Raw genomic sequence first — 20,570 nt, 5'->3', positions numbered from 1 at the left:
GAAAAAAAAAAAAAAAAGAGAGAGAGAAAAAAACTCGGAATGTGAATAGCACATTTCATAACGAAATCGAAATTCTTTTTTCTCTCTATAGGAAAAAAAGGTTACCTCAACTTTTCACTGACTTCACGAAGTGGTGAGTTCCATTTGAGCTTCGTTTTTGGAGAGTTAACACTAAGAAAGGACAAACAAAACTGACAGTAAACCACAAGCGACAGATATCCTATCCATCCGGTCTGCAAACAGATGCCAAGTGGCAATATATAAAACATCATCTCCGTAATTTTCATCTGAAATTCTGCTCATTGTCATTTATTTTGAGCCGCGATTCCTCATTGTAATGGCGAGTTATGTTCCTAATTAGTTCAACTCTGCCTTGAAAAGCTCGAGATGAACGTCTGAAAATGTGGTACAGTGCAGTCGCAAAGCTTCTTATCTGTTGACGTTTCCGCTAAAGTGACGTTATTGTGCTTCCTATCTGCTGTTCTTCGCTAGTTCTCCATTCTTTTGTGTCACTTGATTTGGTATGTAATAGAAGAAATAAGAAAATATACTGACAGAAGAATAATGGATGAAAATATGAATGAATGCAGTGAATAATAGCGAACATCAAAAAAGTAATCTGAGTTCACAGATGTGCAAGAAATGGTTATGGTCTAATTATTGACTAATCTTTACGTCAGTCATACATAATTATTCAAACAATAACCAAAAATTCAGAGATGAAAACCAGAGATGTGATTTATCAATATCATTCCAAATTTATCCAAATATTACTATGAATGAACGGAAACATAAGGATAAATAGATACATTCTATCCAAGCTGGGCCCGACATTAGCATTACGCAAGAGACAGAAATATATCAGTAACAAAAACAAAAACCAGATTTTTTAGGATAAAAAGGTTACTCAAACTTAGAGCTACCCTTTCCCAACATGAAAAATCAAAGGAGCTACATGTTATCCCAGAATAAATACAGAAAACGAACGGTACAAAATTCCACATTTTAGAGATTAATTTGATTATACATTTATGTTAGAACTGGTTATGATTTCTGACAAAATAATTTGCTTTTGGGAGTGTTTCCTTATTCCATATTTTCAGGCCTAAATCAGTGTTCTCTCTGTGACTACTATCCATTTCAGGGACTGCGAGTCACTTTTTTTCTCAAACATCTTCCAAAATTGTTTGATCGAATGGTACTTTGACACAGTGTGTACAATACACCTCCTGCCACTTTTTGCAATATAGTGCATTGTCAAATGGTGTTAGTTATGTTCACTCTTGACTTTAAGGCAAAGTCGCATGAGTCAGCAGGACTATCTTGCAATCGGACTTCCGCTATCCCCATAAACAGGAAAAGGGGCCTGAGATGGGGAGGCCAGAAAGTGGGGTTGAGGGAGGGATGAGGAGGGAAAAGGAGGGGGAACGGGATGGGGATAAAGGATGTCGAATGCATAGTTTAAGGATGTTGGCAACACCATATAAGTCAGGAGTAAACGCCTCAACTAAAACCATTTGACAATGCACTATATTACCAAAAATTAGCGGGAGGTATCTTGTACACTGTGTCAAAGTATCATTTCGACCAAATAATTAGTTTGAAAGATATTTGAGAAAAACGATGACTCGTGGTCCCTGAAATGGGTAGCAGTGTATTGCTGTCTTGAGTTTTGCTCTCTTATACCTTGCGGTTGTATAAGGATATAATGAAATAGTAAGTTGGGTCGGTAGTTTTCTTTTAAGTGGATCAAATTTTTAAATAAATATTTTCGTCCCTCAGTACGTGTGGAAAAGGGATTGAGGGCTTAAGAAGTCTGATGTGAACCTCTGGACTCTACTCTTCTCATGTGATCAGTTAAGTTGTTTTTTGATCCTGCAGTTGAATCTGTTGTAATTCATAACAAAGCACGGAAAGCAAATAATAATAACATGGCTTTCGATGTAGTGGTAAGATTATGCTGCTGTTTAATACGTAACTTGGAGTGAGTCAGATTCTCATCGGAGACAAATTTTCAAGGAGGGAATTTTCCTAAACGGTTGTTTTCTTTTAATATTCTTGTTTCGTCTCAGTTAGTTGAAAGTCCAGCTGCCTAATTTATGACTCTTATTCATATTTAACACCTCACTGTTATAACGAACCTTCACAGGCAAGGGTATTTGCTGGCATAAGGCCGGCGTGATTTAAACCGCAGACCCACCTTATTCATTTAGTTTATTTGTGCATTTTCGACATCGACGACATTTACTGCCATGCTTTACACATTGTTTACTGGTTTGATCAATCTGTGATCGATCGATCTGTCGGTCAGTTCAGGAAGTGGGTGATTGCACGTATACTCAGAATTACCACTTCTTTGCTCTCTAATAGTAATCGAGTTTGGATATAATTAGAAATTTTCCAGGCTTCATAAAATTGCAATGTTTTTGTCGGGATACGCTTAGCTTAAGGCATGGCTCTCTCTTTGTGTAAACTCGGGAAAGAAAGAAACGCCAGCGGAAGTAAGTATTCATCGTTAGTATTCTAGATGTTTCTTCCATCCATGAGAACATCATGCCTATTTGTCCATATGACTTCAAACTAGATGCAGGCGTTAGGATGTTGGGTGTGGGCCTATTCTCTGATGTTGAGTTCAAAGGAATGTTAATCCGTCTTGAGGGAAATTTTTGCATTTAAATTGATTACCAAAGCGTACAAATAATCGGGAAAATTTTCTTAAGAGCACCCTTTAGCAACGGAGATTATGCACTCTGGCGCAGGCTTTATATCAGTAAGCTAGATGAGAATGATTCTTCTGGTTAAAGACACTTTCATGAAGTTTTGAAATAAAAATCATGGAGGCTTGGCACATCTCCCAGGAGTGTAATATTGTTATAAACAATTGTAACGTATCAGCTTTACCATGGGGGTACGGTAAAATGCTTGAGATATGCAACTGCCTTAGCAGACTACGAATTTTCCCCGTACCTTCATGCTGGAGTTTTCAATTTCTAATTGGCCTCAGCTACTTAGCAATAACTGGTTTTTTCCTTGACTAAACATTTTCCCGAATCTTTGGGACTTTGAGTGCCGGGATTTGGAGAGAGGCCGTTGTTTTTAAATACAAGGGGTTTTTAGATTCTCAGGGAAAGCGGGACTTCAAAGAATAGCAATGCCCCTTTTCACTGTTATAAATTATTGTTTATAAGATGCAATTAACTTTTAGTATTCTGATGCACGAATGCGTTGATAGGCTTGTATGAATATTGTTTATGAAAATCTTTTGGACAGTGTTTAATGTATAATATATGATGTATAATGTTTATTGTATCCACTTATAAAAGATCAAATAATGTCCTCGCAGAAGAAGAGAAAATACGGAAATATATACAAAAAAAAAATTAAACATCATGCTAGGTCTCATTGTCGAGCACCTAAGATACGTGTGGGAGGGGAAGGCAGCTGATTATCTCATAAGGTAAAAATAGACAGTTGTGACCTTGAGGCACACTGCAGGGAAAGATAAGACTTTCCACGACGACGTCTCCATAATCAGATCAAGAAACAACTTCTTGCGAAACTGTAAAGATAAGAAGCTGTACTTGGTAAGTTTATTGAGTCACCCGTCATTAATCTCTGTACCTCTGTCGTATGGAATAATCCCGTAATGTTTATTTGTAATGCTCTTCTCTCCTCATTCATACATACTACACATTATATATATATATATATATATATATATATATATATATATATATATATATATATATATATATATATATAGATAGATAGATAGATAGATAGATAGATAGATTGATAGATATACACACACATATGAGTAAATGACTGTCAAAGCGCCAAAAGAGAAAAGGAATTTCGTGTGAAAACTCCTCAAAACTTATTTTAAAGTACTACCGTCAATGCACGCACGCCTATTCAGTTCCCCGGTAAAATTAGGAAGAAACTCACCCATTTTATTGATATACGGTTCATGCAACTACTTGCAACCTAGCATAGATATTTGTATTTTTTCTATTTCCTCTTTAGTTTTCATTTAGTATAAGGAACTTTCGTCGGTACCTCGATATGAATAGTTAATTATTTTTCTTTTGCACCTCTCTTGAATTTAAACGACTCAGCCTACCCAACGCACATTTTTTTTTTGTTATCCTTTATGACGCTTTCATTTAAGTGATTCATCATCATTATCCCTTTTCATCGCTCTGTTATAAGCTATTCAAATGACGCACCTTGAATCTATTGCCATCTCCCGTTAGTTCACCAAAGACCTTGAGAGTCCCTGTGCAAACGAAAACTTTCAGTCGTCGCCATTTTTGGCTTTAGAAGTAAATATTTTGTGGAATATCAGTAGCGAGGATATTCATTCTCACGGCGAAAGTAAGCGGTGTAACTTGTGAAATTTTTAGCTTGGCGGATACTTCTTTTCGTAAGTTGTTTACTTCGTTTTTTACAGATCGCTGTTTGTTGTGAATAAGAATCTTTCATTGAACAATTTATTAGTGTTAGCAGGTGGCTACCATTGAACAATTTATTAGTATTAACAGGTGGCTACGGATGAAATTTATGGTAGTTCTAGTTTATTTTTATGTGATTCTTTCTTAATTTGGTTTATATTATTTATTTTGAATTGCGTGAGTTATTTTCCTTATATTTGGAATTATCAGTGAACCAAAGTTAGACTCGTACTCTTTTTCACAACCTGAATTATTTCGGATGAGAGCGAACGACCATCACACCTCGTCAAAGCACATCTCCAAGAGATGAGAAATGTCAAGTCATTTATTTCACGTAAGTAAAAGTAAGAAGAAAATTATCCATTGGCTCTCCTCTCAAAATCATTGCAAAAGGACCCATTTCATCCCGAGAAACGCATAGAAAAACTGACATAATGAAGCTTGCGTGATCCCATCCAACGCCAGATAGAGAAGGGGTGAATGTCTCACCACTTACGAGACACTAAGACACACTAGCGACCACTAACGACCCTCTAAAATAGGTTTTTATATTCACTTTCAACGACGGGGTAAATAAATGGACAATTGGAAAGAGTTTCTTTTCCATATTTCCCATTTTCTCGATGTACCTGTTGCTTCTCTTAACGACGCCGTGGATAATCAAGGAAAAGTCTTATCTGCAATCTGCGTTTGTCATGAAGCAAATGTCGTCTTTTATTACATGGTTATCTTTATGCTTACTCTTCTAAATACATCCAGATGCCAGAAAGATAGAGACGTTACGCTGGACAGATCTCTTTATATCATATAATGTTCGTTGTGCATGTTCCTTTCTTGTTAATGTTCCTTCAGCTCATTGTTACTGTCGTCATTGCCCAGTTTTATGAAACCATTAGCGAGGCTAAGGTTCTCCGCTTTACGGCAAATTTTATATACTTTTTTCTATATCGTTTAAAAAAATCTCACTCAGGAACTATACTGTACAAGGCCTGTAATCTCTCTGATACTGAAAAGGTTTCTTACTTCATTGGTTCTGTCAAAGGTTCAGACCTGAATGCTCTTGTGAAGAATATTTTGATTCCGTCAATATTGTGAAAGTTGTGTGCCTTCACTGCAACTGCGAAAGGTTTCTGACTATTTTCATATTACTGAAGGTTTTTGATCTGATTACTATTACAAAGAGTTTCCAAAAATTCCATCTTATGACCTATTATTAAGCAGAACTAGCCATGTCACTTGACTTTGGGAAGAGACTTTAAACTTCACATAGACAAAAAGTTTTTAGCTTCATTAAAATTTCATAAGAATTGGTATCACTGACAATGTAAAAGGTTTCTAACCACACTGGTATTGCGATAGTGCTAATCTCATTGTCCGATCTCATTGATATCTAACAAGGTTTATGGCGTTATTGATATTACAGAGATTTGTTAAACTCACTGACATTCACGAGAGATCTCGCTCTAATGAAAACTGAGAAGGATTTTCGTTTTCAGAGACGCGAAAAAAATTGTTGTTGTAGATAATATTGTGAACATTTTTATTGTTGGTATTGCTGTAGTGTTCTACCGTTAATATTACGAGACATTTTTGTCATCCTGATCTCATCGCCGCTATGGTAGCATTCTAGTCTGATTTGTGAGAGGACTCTGGTTTCATCTGTGACCTCATCAGTTTCACGACAGACTTTTGGTCTCCTCGATTTTGTGAAAGGCTTGCAGTGTCTCATCTTCTAATCTCACCTAAGATGTGAAGAATATTGTGGTAAACTTCTAGTCGTTGTTGAAACAGGCTTATGGGGTTCGTGTTGTGAAAATTTTCCTTTTTTTCGGAAGTTTGGAATGCTTCTGCTCTTCTCGATACTGCTGTAATAAGAGGGTTGTGATTGACGTCGCTGTCTTAGGTTTGTGACTTCATTACTGTTACGCAAAGATTTGGACCTTTTGAATAAAGAAGAAAGTTTTTGACTTGGAAATATCTGGCAACATGCTTTTGAGTAAATTGCTTGCGTTTCCTCTTTCCAGCTCACAGTTCTTCTGTATTATGCCACTGAACAATAAAGTAGAATATTACCCATTTCGCCTAAATTCGGCGAAGTGGGTGATATGAGAAATTTCGAATTCGATGATATTATGATGAGAATTGATAGAAAAAAATGCCTTTCAACGAGTCGGTACAGAATTCATGTTCAAGATTGACGAGAAATCACCAGAAATTCCCAGTGGCGCACTTGGCATATCTCCACAACCTATATAATCAAAAGAGGTTGTGTTAATCATTTGTGCAGCACCACACTAGTTATAAATGAACACATTAATTTTATCCTTTTTGGGAATTTGATACTCTTGATTTTTAGGGAAAAACATAAATTTGATCGAAAATCGGGTAGCCAAAATAGCATCGTGTTGTGAACCTTCTGACCACATCACTGTTATTTCGAGATGAAACGTGCTGGTCACATTCACCAGAACTTTGAAAACACAACGATCATACACTAAACTCTTACCATCACGATATCCCAACATTTCTGCGAACAGATAATACTGATATTCTTGAAAAATAAATCCGGAATCAGAAGAAATCCTTGAAAAATAAATCCGGAATGAGAAGAAATCCCTGAAAAATAAATCTGGAATGAGGAGAAGTCCTTGAAAAATAAATCCGGAATGAGAAGAAATACTTGAAAAATAAATCCTGAATGAGAAGAAATCCCTGAAAAATAAATCCAGAATGAGAATAAATCCTTGAAAAATAAATCCGGAATGAGAAGAAAAACCTAATATCCCCCTCCAAGCATCGAATCCTTGTTAAGGGTAATGGGGATTGATTGATTGTAAATTATGTGGCGTAACGGGGGCTGCTCAGGAGGATGAAGTCTACTTTGTTTCTTTAATTTGTCATGAGTACGTACTACATACGTGTCGAATTAGGCAGAATTTTTAAAGAACTAGTAGAACCCAACTCAGAGACTGTTCTACATCTATTTTTCCACATAGGATTTGGCGTTATAGCAGCATAAAAATAATCGAAGTTTAACTTCATTTAGTGCAGAGATTATGATATGGATGATGACGAATGAATTTTAAGACGATGACGCAACGACGAAGGACCAGTGAAATCACCGACCAGTGTTCATTTCACCAGACGAAAATGAGTTTAGAATAATTGAAAACGAAGCTTTGATAGTTCAAAACTCCTTTAATTTTCCAGAAAACACCGTTATAACGTTGGCGCGAGAGGTTCCTAATGATAGCTCCGAAGACTTGATGTAGTGTTGAAATTGCAAGTGCTATACCCAGCATTAGGAAGCGCCGCACAGGGGGCCGAGTGGGACCTCGGGGGTTCGTGGAGTTGGGTCCCAGGGTGGGCGGGGGCGTGATGGAACGTGCGCTGTTCCGCCCTCGGGCGCTTTTTTTGTGCTCCGAGAGCGGTCGATAACACAATTACGAATATCCTGTAAAACACCGACGCACCTGACGACGTCGCGATTCCTCCGGTTCCTTCCTCTCCCCGGCCCCCTCCCCCTAAACTCCTCATTCCCTCCTGCTCCTCAGGGACCCTAAGGCGCAGGAAGTTGGATGCCCCGAGGCAGTCGCGTGCGGGAGGGAAGCAGGTCTCTTCTCATCTCTTCCTTCCTCTCGCCTTTCTTATACTTTGTCTTGTGCTCGTCTTCCTCTCTTTTGTATCATTCCTTTACTTGTTTGATCAGCATTATTATTATTATTATTATTATTATTATTATTATTAATGTCTCGTTCCTCATTAGCAAAACTACCATGATAATTGTTACCATTTACAACATTCATTTCTTTCTCATTGTTACCTCACAATTTACATTCATCTCTCTCTCTCTCTCATTTTCTTAAACTTGCATCGTCCTTGCGGAGTCAGTTATTAAACATTGCACTTAATCATAAATATTAACATCAACAGAGCTCAGGCTTCCCTCCTGGAAAAGCGAGCGACCCAGCCACTTGGCTACGAGAGTAATTAACTAAGAAAGTGAAGTGCGGATGTTGAATGCAAATGGAGAAAAAACTTTTTAAGGTTTTGAGATGCACTGTTAGTTAATATATCTCATGTAAGAGGAAGCGAAAGGGAGGAACATTAAGGAGACAGTAAAAATGTTAAAATGAAAGGAAGGATCAGAGTGTGTTGAGATGGTTCGGTAATGTGGGAAGAATGGGCGACGATGAACTGGTAAAAACTGTATAATTCGGAAGTGTTAGGAGGCAATGAGCAAAATAAGATCGGGAAAGGGTAGGATAGGTGATGTCAAAGAAAACAAAATATCTTGGTTTAACCAGACCACAGAGCTGGTTAACAGCTCTCCTAGGGCTGGCCCGAAGGATTAGATTTATTTTACTTGGCTAAGAACCAACTGTTACCTAACAACGGGACCTACAGTTTATTGTGGAATCCGAACCACATTATGAGGAGAAATGAATTTCTATCACCAGAAATAAATTCCTCTAATTCTTCACTGGCCGGTCGGAGAGTCGAACGCTGGGCCAACAGCGTGCTACCCGAAAGCTCTACCAACCCCTCCAATGAAGAACTTGATGATGTCAAAGAGGTACTGGAAAGAATGGCCCTTAATATCCATGAAGCGCGAGGTAACGGTGTGTTAAGGGTTTTGACAGGCTGTGGATGAGGCCTCATGTAGGTACCGTTATGATTTTTTTTCCGGGGCCATTTTCCTCTAGGGGAAACGGCTTAATGTTTAAATATATATATATATATATATATATATATATATATATATATATATATATATATATATATATATATATATATATATATATATAAAGCACCACATGCATAATTCTAATGTAGTTACTGTCGAAAATTACAACTATTACATCATGAATTACTTTTTACTTTCTATTTTTCTGTGTTTGTTTCCATTTCGGGTGTTCAAAACGTAAGTCCCAAAACTTGAAATTATGAGTAAATACAGACATTTTCGTAGTCCGCGTCAGCATTTTCAGTGGACAGTGGTATATAATCTACAAGAGGTCAAAGTTTATCGTAACTTACTGAGGGAAAGGGTGTATATCCAGGATAATTTTTGATTGGTAGAAAGAATTTCTTTTTCTTGAGACACTTGTACTTAAGTCGTTATGAGGGGTACCAGAGGGACAGAATCCTTTGAATGTCTTTCTATTATTATGCAGCCAGTTGCCACTTGATATTCAAGTGTAAAAGGCAAAGCATAATCCGAGAATGTTTGCCCGCTAGTGATGTGTTTTATTAGAAAAACTGGCTCCTTTCACAAGGAAGTCCATTCTGTACCTGCCTCAGATGGCTTAAGTCCCTGGTTTAAGATGTAGTACGTCCTGTCTTCATCTGTGCATCTCGGAAGGTAGCACTTTGGTTTCTGTGGCTCAGGAGACACGTTTAAAAAGGTGTGGTAGAATGACTGATATAGCTAAGTTGGTGGGACTCACAATTCCTTACCGAGCATATCAATTTACATAAAACAGTGTCCAGAGTGCTTGTTCCTAATTACAAGGGATGACATCAGGTTATTCGGCTGAAGATTCGCCAGGTATTTTTGTATGAACCTTATTTATCAACCCCACTTGCTCCATTGGCTAAAACAGTGGTTAGCGTTAAAATATTTTTGTTTCTCAGAAGAATCACTTTTCTGTCATGCGGTTTGTTGCTTGTTGTTGGTTGAAAGTCTTCATATGTTGTCTGGTTCTCCTTTGACAGTTCCTCTACTAGTGCACTTGGTGCATGCGCAGTTCTTGTCAGTATCGCATAATGAAATGAGACTCTGTATTTCCCTTAAATGACAGGCATTCTCTAGTATTTGTTTGTTTTCGATATATCGAAGTTAGGGAGTGGTTTACTCTTCTTGTATGACTTCATCTCTGTTGTGGAACCAGTGGCAGAGCTTTACAGTAAACAAATGATAAAAAATTATCGGCAAGATTTTTAAGCTATTGGTCATTCGTAAGGGTTGCAATGTGCTAGGTATGCATAAAAAGTATGGCAGTCTTCATCTGTATCCATTTAGTGTTACTAGAGAGATCCCTTTGCTAAGCCACATTATTTCCAAGTATCCATCATCGATCTGTATAGTATAATATCCAGAAGCATATACCCTTTATTAGCTGGTTTCCCTTTACAGCTGATGCCACAGGTGGTAGTAGACCTGGATCGAAAATAATATCTTATAGTTGCGAAAATGCAAGTCTGTTCTCTCTCTCTCTCTCTCTCTCTCTCTCTCTCTCTCTCTCTCTCTCTCTCTCTCTCTCTCTCTCTCTCTCTCTTCATATATATATATACATATATATTTATATAATATATATATATACATATATTTGTGTGTGTTACAATCATCTCCAACAACTTTCCCCAGCGCAAAGGAATGATTATTCCTCTTGTAACAATGCTTCTTCACCCACTTGGTTACACTATGACTATGAACACCGTTCCGCGTTTCACTTGTAATACCATCTTCTGGCCTCTTTCCATTCAGAAACATTTAACTTAGGAATACTTATGGAAGTGAATGCTGAAGGTGTAGAAGGTAATTAATATTAATTCTCCTACCCTACACTTAGATTTTTCAGATCTGCCGCCTATCTGTGTAATACTTAAGTTTAAATGCTCTTCTAACTACCTGCTCCGTCAACGCAGGACTGCATTCACTTCAGAGAACTCTGTAACCTTGACATCTTTCATGGTATAATCCCTCTGCTTAGTTTCTCATTCTGAAGACACTTTCTTCATTGTTGCTTCCTTTCTTTCCTGAAATACGTGCTCATATGCGCCCGTAAATCTTCTTTCTTGTTTAACAACCACCTTCTTTTTTCCTCTCTCTCTCTTTCTCTTCTTTCTTTTCTTCTTCTTCTTCTTCTCTCTCTCTCTCCGTTAAGTCTTTTTGCTCATATGCTTCCAAAACAATGTTTTGTACCCTGCCTCATAATTTTGGCTTAAATAAAATACCCCTAATCTTAGTCAAGATGAAAGGATGTAAACTGTCATCGCTGTATGATACCGTTGGTCGAACCTGACCCTTCTTCCTTTACTGATTAGACGTCTCTTCTGCAAGAGCTTCTTTGAAGACGAGAGAGAGAGAGAGAGAGAGAGAGAGAGAGAGAGAGAGAGAGAGAGAGAGAGAGAGAGAGAGTTGTGGGGGGGAGAGAGAGAAAGAAAGAAAAGGCAAAAAACCTGAAGTAAAAACTTTAATAGGTAGCCCTCCGCAACTTTCTCTTGATCTTTGCAACACTGGAGGTTACCTTTCATGAGATTTTATTGCACGAATTTGCTTAAGAAACTTCCAGCTCCGGAAATAGGCTTTGCCAGTATTCGTTTGCGAGGTGGATTATGAAAGAAGGCTCGGGGCTCACAAATGAAGTCATGTAATGCAAAAATATTCCGATTAAGTGAAATGGATTCGTGAACTAGAACATGTAAGAAACGTAGCATTGAATAGGAAACGCCTGCCTCGAAAATAAAGAATAAAATAAAATGATTATCTAAAAGAATTTTGGGTTAAAAGCAGTGAAGATTGATTGAGTTGCATATATAGAAGAGAGGAAAAAAACGAGATAAAATAAAGTTTGGCTTACATGTAAAAATACTTCATTGAAGGTCCTTGTATAGATCTTCAGTTGTTTTCTCTGGCGAGCCCCTTTTTATTTGAAAATTTTAGCTTAGTTTTCTTTATCATCTTCTTGTTGCTTATAACTAGGTTCCAGTGTCTTCCAGGCATAAAGACTTGCCATTTTCAGTAACTAGGCTGTTTGTTAAAGTCTGTTTTATATTTAGTATCGGTTATGAAGTTGCACGAGTTATTCTATGACTGACTGTATATTCCATCTATTCGCAGGCGCGCTAACAACTTAGTTTTAATTCAGACCAAAACAGTAAGTGGCCTTTACTGTCATTTCATTGTAAAACCCCTGACCCGAATTCTTCCAAAGGTCAGGTCTTTAAAGGAATGAAACCGTCGACATTCACAGAAGAAAGCCTTTCTAAGAATTGGGCGAAGAGGGGGCTCTGTGAGAAGGTACTTTTCGTTTTGGTAAAGGCTGCCTTTACACCGTTCTTGACAGCTGATCAAAAGCCTTTTGTCTCACCAATAAAAAGGCGCTCACTTCTGCCACAGCTCACTTCATTTTCTTCCTTTTCTGCCTTTTTAAGCGACTTCTTCCAGCGTTGTCCCATAGTGTAGCGTGAAGGCCCTCCAGTATTTAACTTATCAAGGAATGAAAACGAAGCCCCATTTTATTTATTTATTTATTTAATTTTTTTTTTGAGTGGTGTTGAGGAACTAGCAACTTTACCACATGCTTATACAGTATTATAAAACCAATTCTATTCTATTTATATTAAGCCAGCTTTGTGCTGGCACGGGCTCTTGCTCCTCATCAGCCCATAAAATAAAAACAGAATTCGCATTCTCTCTCTCTCTCTCTCCACACGTATGTGTGTGTGTGTGGGAATAACTCACATCAAAGGGGGGAATTATAAGTGACGAGTGCATCTGTCCTGACTGTGGCAGACGCACTTTATAGGTTATAATTTTTCTTCTGTATATGTTATTCACCAGGTGCACTGAACTTGATTTTAAGTGGTAATGTGCCTTATTGTTAATGAGTGGAAAGAAGTCACGTTCGTATGAATGACTATCTATCTATGTCTCTATCTATCTATATATATATATATATATATATATATATATATATATATGTGTGTGTGTGTGTGTGTGTGTGTGTGTGTGTGTGTGTATAAACACTTAGACCTTGTTAATTAGAGGAAAAGGATTCGGTGAGCTACTGATGTAGCTGCTATAGTATGTTAAATAATCAGTATTTATTGATGTTCCAAGTTTGATGTAATATGGAAATTTTTGCCAGAATTCATTTGACAAATGTCTATCAGGCTGTCACCTTTATTATTGTTGTGTTGTTGTGGTTCAGAAGTGGGAGTGCATCAACATGTACGAAGCAACCTCAGTCAACAATAAAAACTTTGGGAAAGATTAGCATAATGTAAAAGAAATGGTCTGCGTCCGTTCGACCTTGGGATCTCATCATCAGCCTGGAAGTTGTAAAGTGGTTCTCGGGGAGGAAAAGGAGCAGGTTCTGCGGTTGTCCGAAGGGGAAACGGGTAATCGAGTTAAATGTGCCCCACGTGCGCTGTCTTCTCACTGGAAAATTGTTCACTACCGATATCCTCCACCCCCTCCTCCTCTACCCCCTCCACACTGCAACCACTTCCAGTTCGTTCGAATCTGGAGGGCGTCGAAGCAAGACGTTTCTCTGTCTTTCTGGTGTTCTCCTTTGCTTCTAATATCAGCATCATGCAAGGGGTGCAGAGTGAATGGCGAAATGAAACGGTGACAGAAAATATTATGAAATTTGGAGGAAGCCGAACCAAAAAAGGGAAATACTACTCTCTGGGAGCGTCATGGTCGTACATCCGCCACGCCGGTGTCTTACCGGCAAGAATCAAGCCTTAACGAGATTTATAACAATACGAAAGACGTGAGTTCATTAAGAGAGCGAGAGAGAGAGAAAGAGAGATCCGAGCTCAACACGCGCGATCAAACTATTAAAGTAACTGGGATGTTGGAATCTCTCGCCACAAGGGCCCAGAATTAACCACTTCTCAGAAGAATGATAGTAAAACCGTCGTACATCGTGGCATCCCTCGCACGCGCTCAGCAGAAGCCAAACATTATCTCTAATTGCCCTAAAGTTATTAAATCACCGGACCGGGGACGGAAGTCACAAAATTGGGCTGTTGGACGACAGGTAAAAAAATTAACAACGTCCGGCTGTACCTTACGTTATAAAAGACGGTTTCTCAGAGGGCAATCTAAGAGGAAGAGAGGGCAGCTCACCTGTTCATCGAGAAGGAAAGGAAGAGATAGAAACAAAAAGAAAAATACCGAAATGACGTTATGTCCAGCATTTCACCTGTTCAGGAAGAACACTTGTTGCGGTTATAAAAGTCTGCTCTTTTCCCTCTTTCGAATACATTAGGGATGTTTTATCCATCTTTCTTGTATAATTTTCTATCTGGCTATCTAGCTCTCTATCTATCTTATCTGTCTATATATATGTGTGTGTAAAAACCATCGTTGAAATAAAGAAGCTACTCTTATACTCGAACATGGCCTATAAGACGTAGAAGCATGGCAGACAAGAGATTGAAATATTTACAAATAGCCCTCTCATTGTGAATGAAAATACTATAGATTTTAAGAGGGCGTCTCATGAATAGAGTTTTTTCTAAGACTCCCAGTAAGATGAATGGAGAAAAAGGGGTAGAGGATATTGATAATGACGAAAAGGACCCCCCCTTTAAACACTAACAGCCAGCGGAAATTCCATCTCTCGAGGGAAGAACAGCTCGGGAAACGAGAGGAAGTACTCATAAATCTTGAGGTCTTCGCTCGGAAATAGAAGTGGTATTATATCGCTGGTCACTTCGATGGAGAAGAATCTTTGAGGTTTTAACGGCTGTTTCGGAGCGTTGAAGGAGACGTTCAAGGAGAAAAAAGTTGAGTATAGCTTAGTTTAACCAGACCACTGAGCTGATTAACAGCTCTCCTAGGGCTGGCCCGAAGGATTAGACTTATTTTACGTGGCTAAGAACCAGTTGGTTACCTAGCAACGGGATCTACAGCTTATTGTGGAATCCGAACCACATTGTAGCGAGAAATGAATTTCTATCACCAGAAATAAATTCCTCCAGTTCTTCATTGGCCGGCCGGTGTCTCGAACGCTGGCCCAGCAGAGTGCTAGCCGAAAGCTATACCGACCAGTCCAACGAGAACTGTTCAAGGAGAAAGATAATGTAGTTACGAAACAGGATTGTCACGGGCAGTGACAAGATTCATACACATCATAACCCACCTTGTACGTTTAAGTTTCATTGACTATATTCGGAAATTGTCCATAATTTTGGTTAAGGCCAAATTGCTGATATTTCGCATTTGACGTCAATAATCTTGGCTATAATGTTGGTAGTGTAGGGCCTCTTAGATTAGATTCTAATCCACTTGTTCAAAAATTTTAAGGTTCCTACCATATCAGTCCTTACATTCACCGAACAATGAATGGTTTCCTTGGCTTATTCTAGTACCTTCTGCTTCCGCAATAGTTTGTAATAGTTTCCATACCTAACATGTTGAATTTATCCATAGACGTATCTCAGGAACCCAGTCCTAAATATTTCAACCTTTAATTCCACACCAGGTTCATATTTCAGTACGTAACATGTCCATATACTGGATTTTATGTTAAAACCTTAACACATCTAATAGTATTACAAAATACAATTACCCTTTCTTAGCAAAGAATTTTCCTCTATTCTGGTTATGTAACTTGGAAAGGATAATTGAAGCGAGGTCCGGAGATTTCGTTTTCTAGAATTGGAATGTGTATTTGACTTCTGCTATCCATGTCTTCCAAAGGATATAATTCAGCTATTGTCAAGTCTCCTTTTGTGTATTCACGTTGCAGTGAAGAAAACTGTCAAAGTTCTTGTTTGGCAATAACTTTTAAATTCATCTTTCCATAGCCACATTGAAGCTTAGTTTTGACCCATTATATTCGGGCACTTGATTCATGTGGAAATTTTGTACTAAAATGCGTTCTGTACTGAAAAATTTGGTGCAAAAGCAAAGAAACATTTATAACTTACAACATTTGTTGAAGTACTGTCCTTATTACGATAGAGTCATGTGTCAACGTTTCCATCAGTGTCATTTTAGAAAAAGGAAATTTTGCGTAGAATGGAACTCTGGTCGTAAGGGGAAATAGTATTTTTATAAACCCTTTCACACCCTGGATTCTGAAAAGCGGAGAAACATTAGCGATCTTGAAAGGTTCGAAGTGATTTTTATTTTAGAGTAAAATGAGCATTAAACTGATGCAGTGTCATGTGGCCCTTGAAATGGGAAAGACGAAGAGTCATCCCAGGCTGCAGGAAGAAGAACTAATAATTTTTCGTCAGTTTAAAAAGTTATTACGGGTTAGGTAACGAGACCGAAACTGAATCAGTGCCCCAGCAGATCACTTGACGTCTCTGTTACACGCCCGTAAGCGAGATTCACAATTTCTGAAGCAGTGACAACCGATTCATACATACATGATGCATACATATATATATATATATATATATATATATATGTATGTAAGTATTTATGTGTATATATATATATATATATATATATATTATATATATATATATATATATATATATATATATATATATATATATATATATATATATATATACATATATATATTATATATATATATACACGCACACTCATTTGGATATATATACATATATATATGCGTGTGTGTGTGCTTATTTTATGTGTCCAAAGATTGGTATAAAAGTGACTCATAGTTACCAGACAAGCCGCGATGAAGTTAATCATTAATCATTTCGAAAATGCTGAATATCCCATACAGAGCCCAGCACCCATCATCCGCAGGTAACAATGACGGCGAGACCATGGGCAATCGTGCGCAGTCACGACGATGCTAATAGCACCAGCAAAGCGCTTGAAATTTGCCGTCATCATTAACCAAGGACACTACCGAGTGTTATGATTTATGGTCACACAGGACAAAGAAGTGTAGCGTATCTCCAGGTGTAGTTAACGAGCAGATTTGATATTGGCTTTGGATGTTGTGTTGGAGCAGTTTCAGTTCCTTTATGTGGAGGTATTTAGGAAGTCTTGCTTTAAGCTCTCTTCTGTAGGGTTTTCACCTTCGAAAATGTAATGATCTATAACGTAAGATATAAGGAAAATATTGGCAGTCCCAGCTGATGACATAATCCTTGGGTGTGGTCAACAAGCACACTTTGCTTTCGCTGTGGCTGTTGTGTTAAAGTAGTTTCCACTCTTACAGGGGGAACGGAAGTGATCTTTCCTTGCAGTCCTGTGAGTTCATCGTTTTCGAAAAGCCATTCATATGTAAAAAGATAAAAAAAAAAAAGTTAATACCTTTAACAGTAGAATCTGCAACATCGAAGCAATGTCTTCATCAATAACTTCGTCGTTATAAAATTTTTAATAACTGTGGCGTTCTACAGTGTAAAGAAATAAAATGTAAAAATTTGAAAAATCAAACTGTGGCCACAATTAAACGCAAAACTATCAACAACAAAACAACCCGTCAGCTAAAACGCCATGAAATTATACTGTTGTTACAGATAATTCAGTTCGAGAATGAATTTAAATGAAACCTATAAAACTTTTTAAACGTGACCGCCATCAACAACATAATCAACCGCAAAAAACACTTATATTGTCAAGAGAAACGAAAGTAACAGCGCAACATTTTGAACACAGCAGTGTTTGTAGACCACAATCCCCGCCAAGGCTGAGCATTTCATCCCCCCCATAGTCACGTGTGACAAAGAGTTACACTCCTACCTCTCCCAAAACTTAATTACCAAATTTTTTCTTAAAAATTCACTCGTCTCTTTTGTGTAATCCTGATGACAAACTTTACAAAACAAATCGAACTAAGAACATCACTTCCTTAGCGGAACTAATAATCATCACATACCAAGGCCATTGTAAAATCTCTGCTGTTACTGATTAAAGCTCAGTTGATTCATCAAACAGATACAGATACAAAAAGAATAACCAATTGTGTAACAATAACATGAATATCACGTATTAGGAAAACAGCAATGGTAAATCAACTGCCATAATAAGGGGCATTAACATAACCGTGGTATATAAAAAAATCATAAGTCTCTGTCTCTCACACATTGAAATTATGTTCATTCGTTCATGGTCACTCAGTGAATATAGAGATAAAAAGAATTTGAGTTATTTTCTGATAACTTACAGAATCCACGTTCGTATACGGTGATCTAATGTATTTTTTCATCCCCTCCTGAAAAAAATATATTCACGAAAAGTATAACTCAATAGGAGCTGGCCATAAATAAAATTGTTATTTGTAACATTCTCTTTTAAAGTTTCATGACCCATCCGGTTAAGAGAGAGAGAGAGAGAGAGAGCGAGGGAGAGAGAGAGAGAGAGAGATTCCGCCAGTAAAAATACCAATGGAGTCCCGAAAAGATGACGAAGACAAACTTGAATAGTCACGGTACATTTAGGTCAAAAAAAAATCCAGGAAGGAAGTCGATAGAGAAATTTAAAATGTAAAGCCAAAACAGTCTCGAATGTATTCGAGAATACTAAAGTATCTAAGAAAATTGTATATTAATAGGAATAGATTGATGGCAAAGTCGGACTGTTATCGACTCCTCGCCTTTTCTCGAGAAATAAAACAAAAAAATGTGAAAGAAGAGTGAAAAAAATTCTGATTTTAGAAAGAATTCCGCTTGAAACTATTAATATCGAATCCCGTTTGTTGATTTCCGGATAGAATTTTGCACCCAGTTTGAAGGAAAAAAAATTAATGAAAAGAACCTGTACTGAACGGTTCTGTTTTTTTCACAATTTTTTTTATTTTATTTTGCCTGATATTTGTGAATCAGTGAGCTGGAAAAACACACTACCCAGTATTATTCCATTTCCTTTAAAACTTTGCTTTACTCGTAATTTTCAACAAATTCTGCCTTGTTAATTTTTAGTTTTGTAATACGTGTTTGATATTTAAACACATTCAAGTTTTCCAATTCTTCCCACATGCTCAAACCTGTAACCCTTACTTTTCCAACTGCCTCTTTATGTTGATTTTTTACTGTACCTCCGTTCATATTCTCTTTCTTCCATCTTACTGTCCATCCTCTCATAATCCACCCTCTCATAACGATTAATTCATAGTGCAACTGCGAGGTTTTCCTCCTGTTACACCTTTCAAATTTTTACTGTCAATTTCCGTTTCAGCACTGAATGGCCTTAGTTGCCCCAGTACTTGGCATGCATGCCTAAAATCTATAAACCAATCTTTATGTTGATTATACGTCTTCCACTGTTCCATATGTTGTTCAAACCAGTTAATCTTTTATACATCCTCTTCCTAACGCTGTTATTTTATGAAGATGCCAGGCTCAGTTCCATATGTATCAGTCTGAACAAGCATTTATTTATTTTCAGACTTCATAACACCCAGGTTTCTTTTACCGTGAAGCCTGTGTAACGTATTCGCCAGTCTGACTATCTGTGTTCGTTATGCTTAAAAATTACTATGGAAACATAATATTATACTGTCATGTTTCCTTAGAGACCAGTTACCCTGTACTGTAGTTCGTGTATTTATTCATTTACTTAATAATTTATGTTTATTTATTCTTCTAGTATAATACTTCAGTGCACCCTGTAAAAATAAACAGTACCAAGTTGAGAGGTAGCTCAGAAATAAACCGTAATTAATCATACAGATCAGAGGAATCACTTCTCTGGAGATGTGCTTTTTTTTTTTTTAATACACGAGGGCATTTGCATGAATTATTTTCCTAGTACCTTAGTGTATCTTTGCTGTCATTGGATGAGCTTATAGATGTTACTAACTCCCCCATATTTGCAGTGGTTTATGTTATATATATATATATATATATATATATATATATATATATATATATATATAATATATATATATATATATATATATATATATATATACATATATATATATATATATATATATATATATATATACATATATATATATTATATATTGGATTAAGATCCATGACAGGTGGTAATCTGGGTGATTCAAAGATGTGATAATAATGGGTATTTTTTGAATTATTAATGCACTGTTAGTAACTCTATGTAGTAAAACATGTGAGGAATTCAAGGAAAGAACATTAGTATTGATCTTGCAGTTCAGTAGATTCTGCAGCAGTCAAGAAAACTGCAACTTATATAGCACTTATGTGGCGTTGCTGGACATATACTATTTAGATGTTATTTCTCCTCTCTCTCTCTCTCTCTCTCTCTCTCTCTCTCTCTCTCTCTCCTCTCTTCTCTTCTCTTTCATTATCATCAACTTAAAAGATATAGCATCTTATGGAACATAGAATATCATTTTATTAAATGAGAAATGTCAATAAATAAACAGCATATATATATATATATATATATATATATATATATATATATATGTATGTATATATGCTGCTTATTTATTGAAAGTTTTTCAT

At 37.1% G+C, this 20,570-nt stretch overlaps 2 protein-coding genes across 5 annotated transcripts in view; one reads left to right on the top strand and one right to left on the bottom strand.

The window, feature by feature from the left end:
* Positions 1–196, bottom strand: part of LOC136834329 (uncharacterized) — a 20,658-nt gene extending 20,462 nt beyond the window's left edge. For 2 of the 3 annotated variants that reach the window (XM_067096824.1, XM_067096826.1), the window contains exon 1: positions 106–196. The gene's annotated coding sequence lies outside the window, so the exon portion shown is untranslated. The remainder of the gene's footprint in view (positions 1–105) is intronic. The other variant, XM_067096825.1, reaches the window with a different exon arrangement.
* Positions 1–20,570, top strand: part of LOC136834330 (homeobox protein aristaless-like) — a 389,926-nt gene that overhangs the window by 220,445 nt on the left and 148,911 nt on the right. The window lies entirely within an intron of this gene.

This window comes from Macrobrachium rosenbergii, chromosome 53, assembly GCF_040412425.1.
Source record: "Macrobrachium rosenbergii isolate ZJJX-2024 chromosome 53, ASM4041242v1, whole genome shotgun sequence".
Classification (NCBI taxonomy): domain Eukaryota; kingdom Metazoa; phylum Arthropoda; class Malacostraca; order Decapoda; family Palaemonidae; genus Macrobrachium; species Macrobrachium rosenbergii.
The sequence above is the reverse complement of the archived record's forward strand: the minus strand, read 5'-3'. Positions and strand labels throughout refer to the sequence as shown.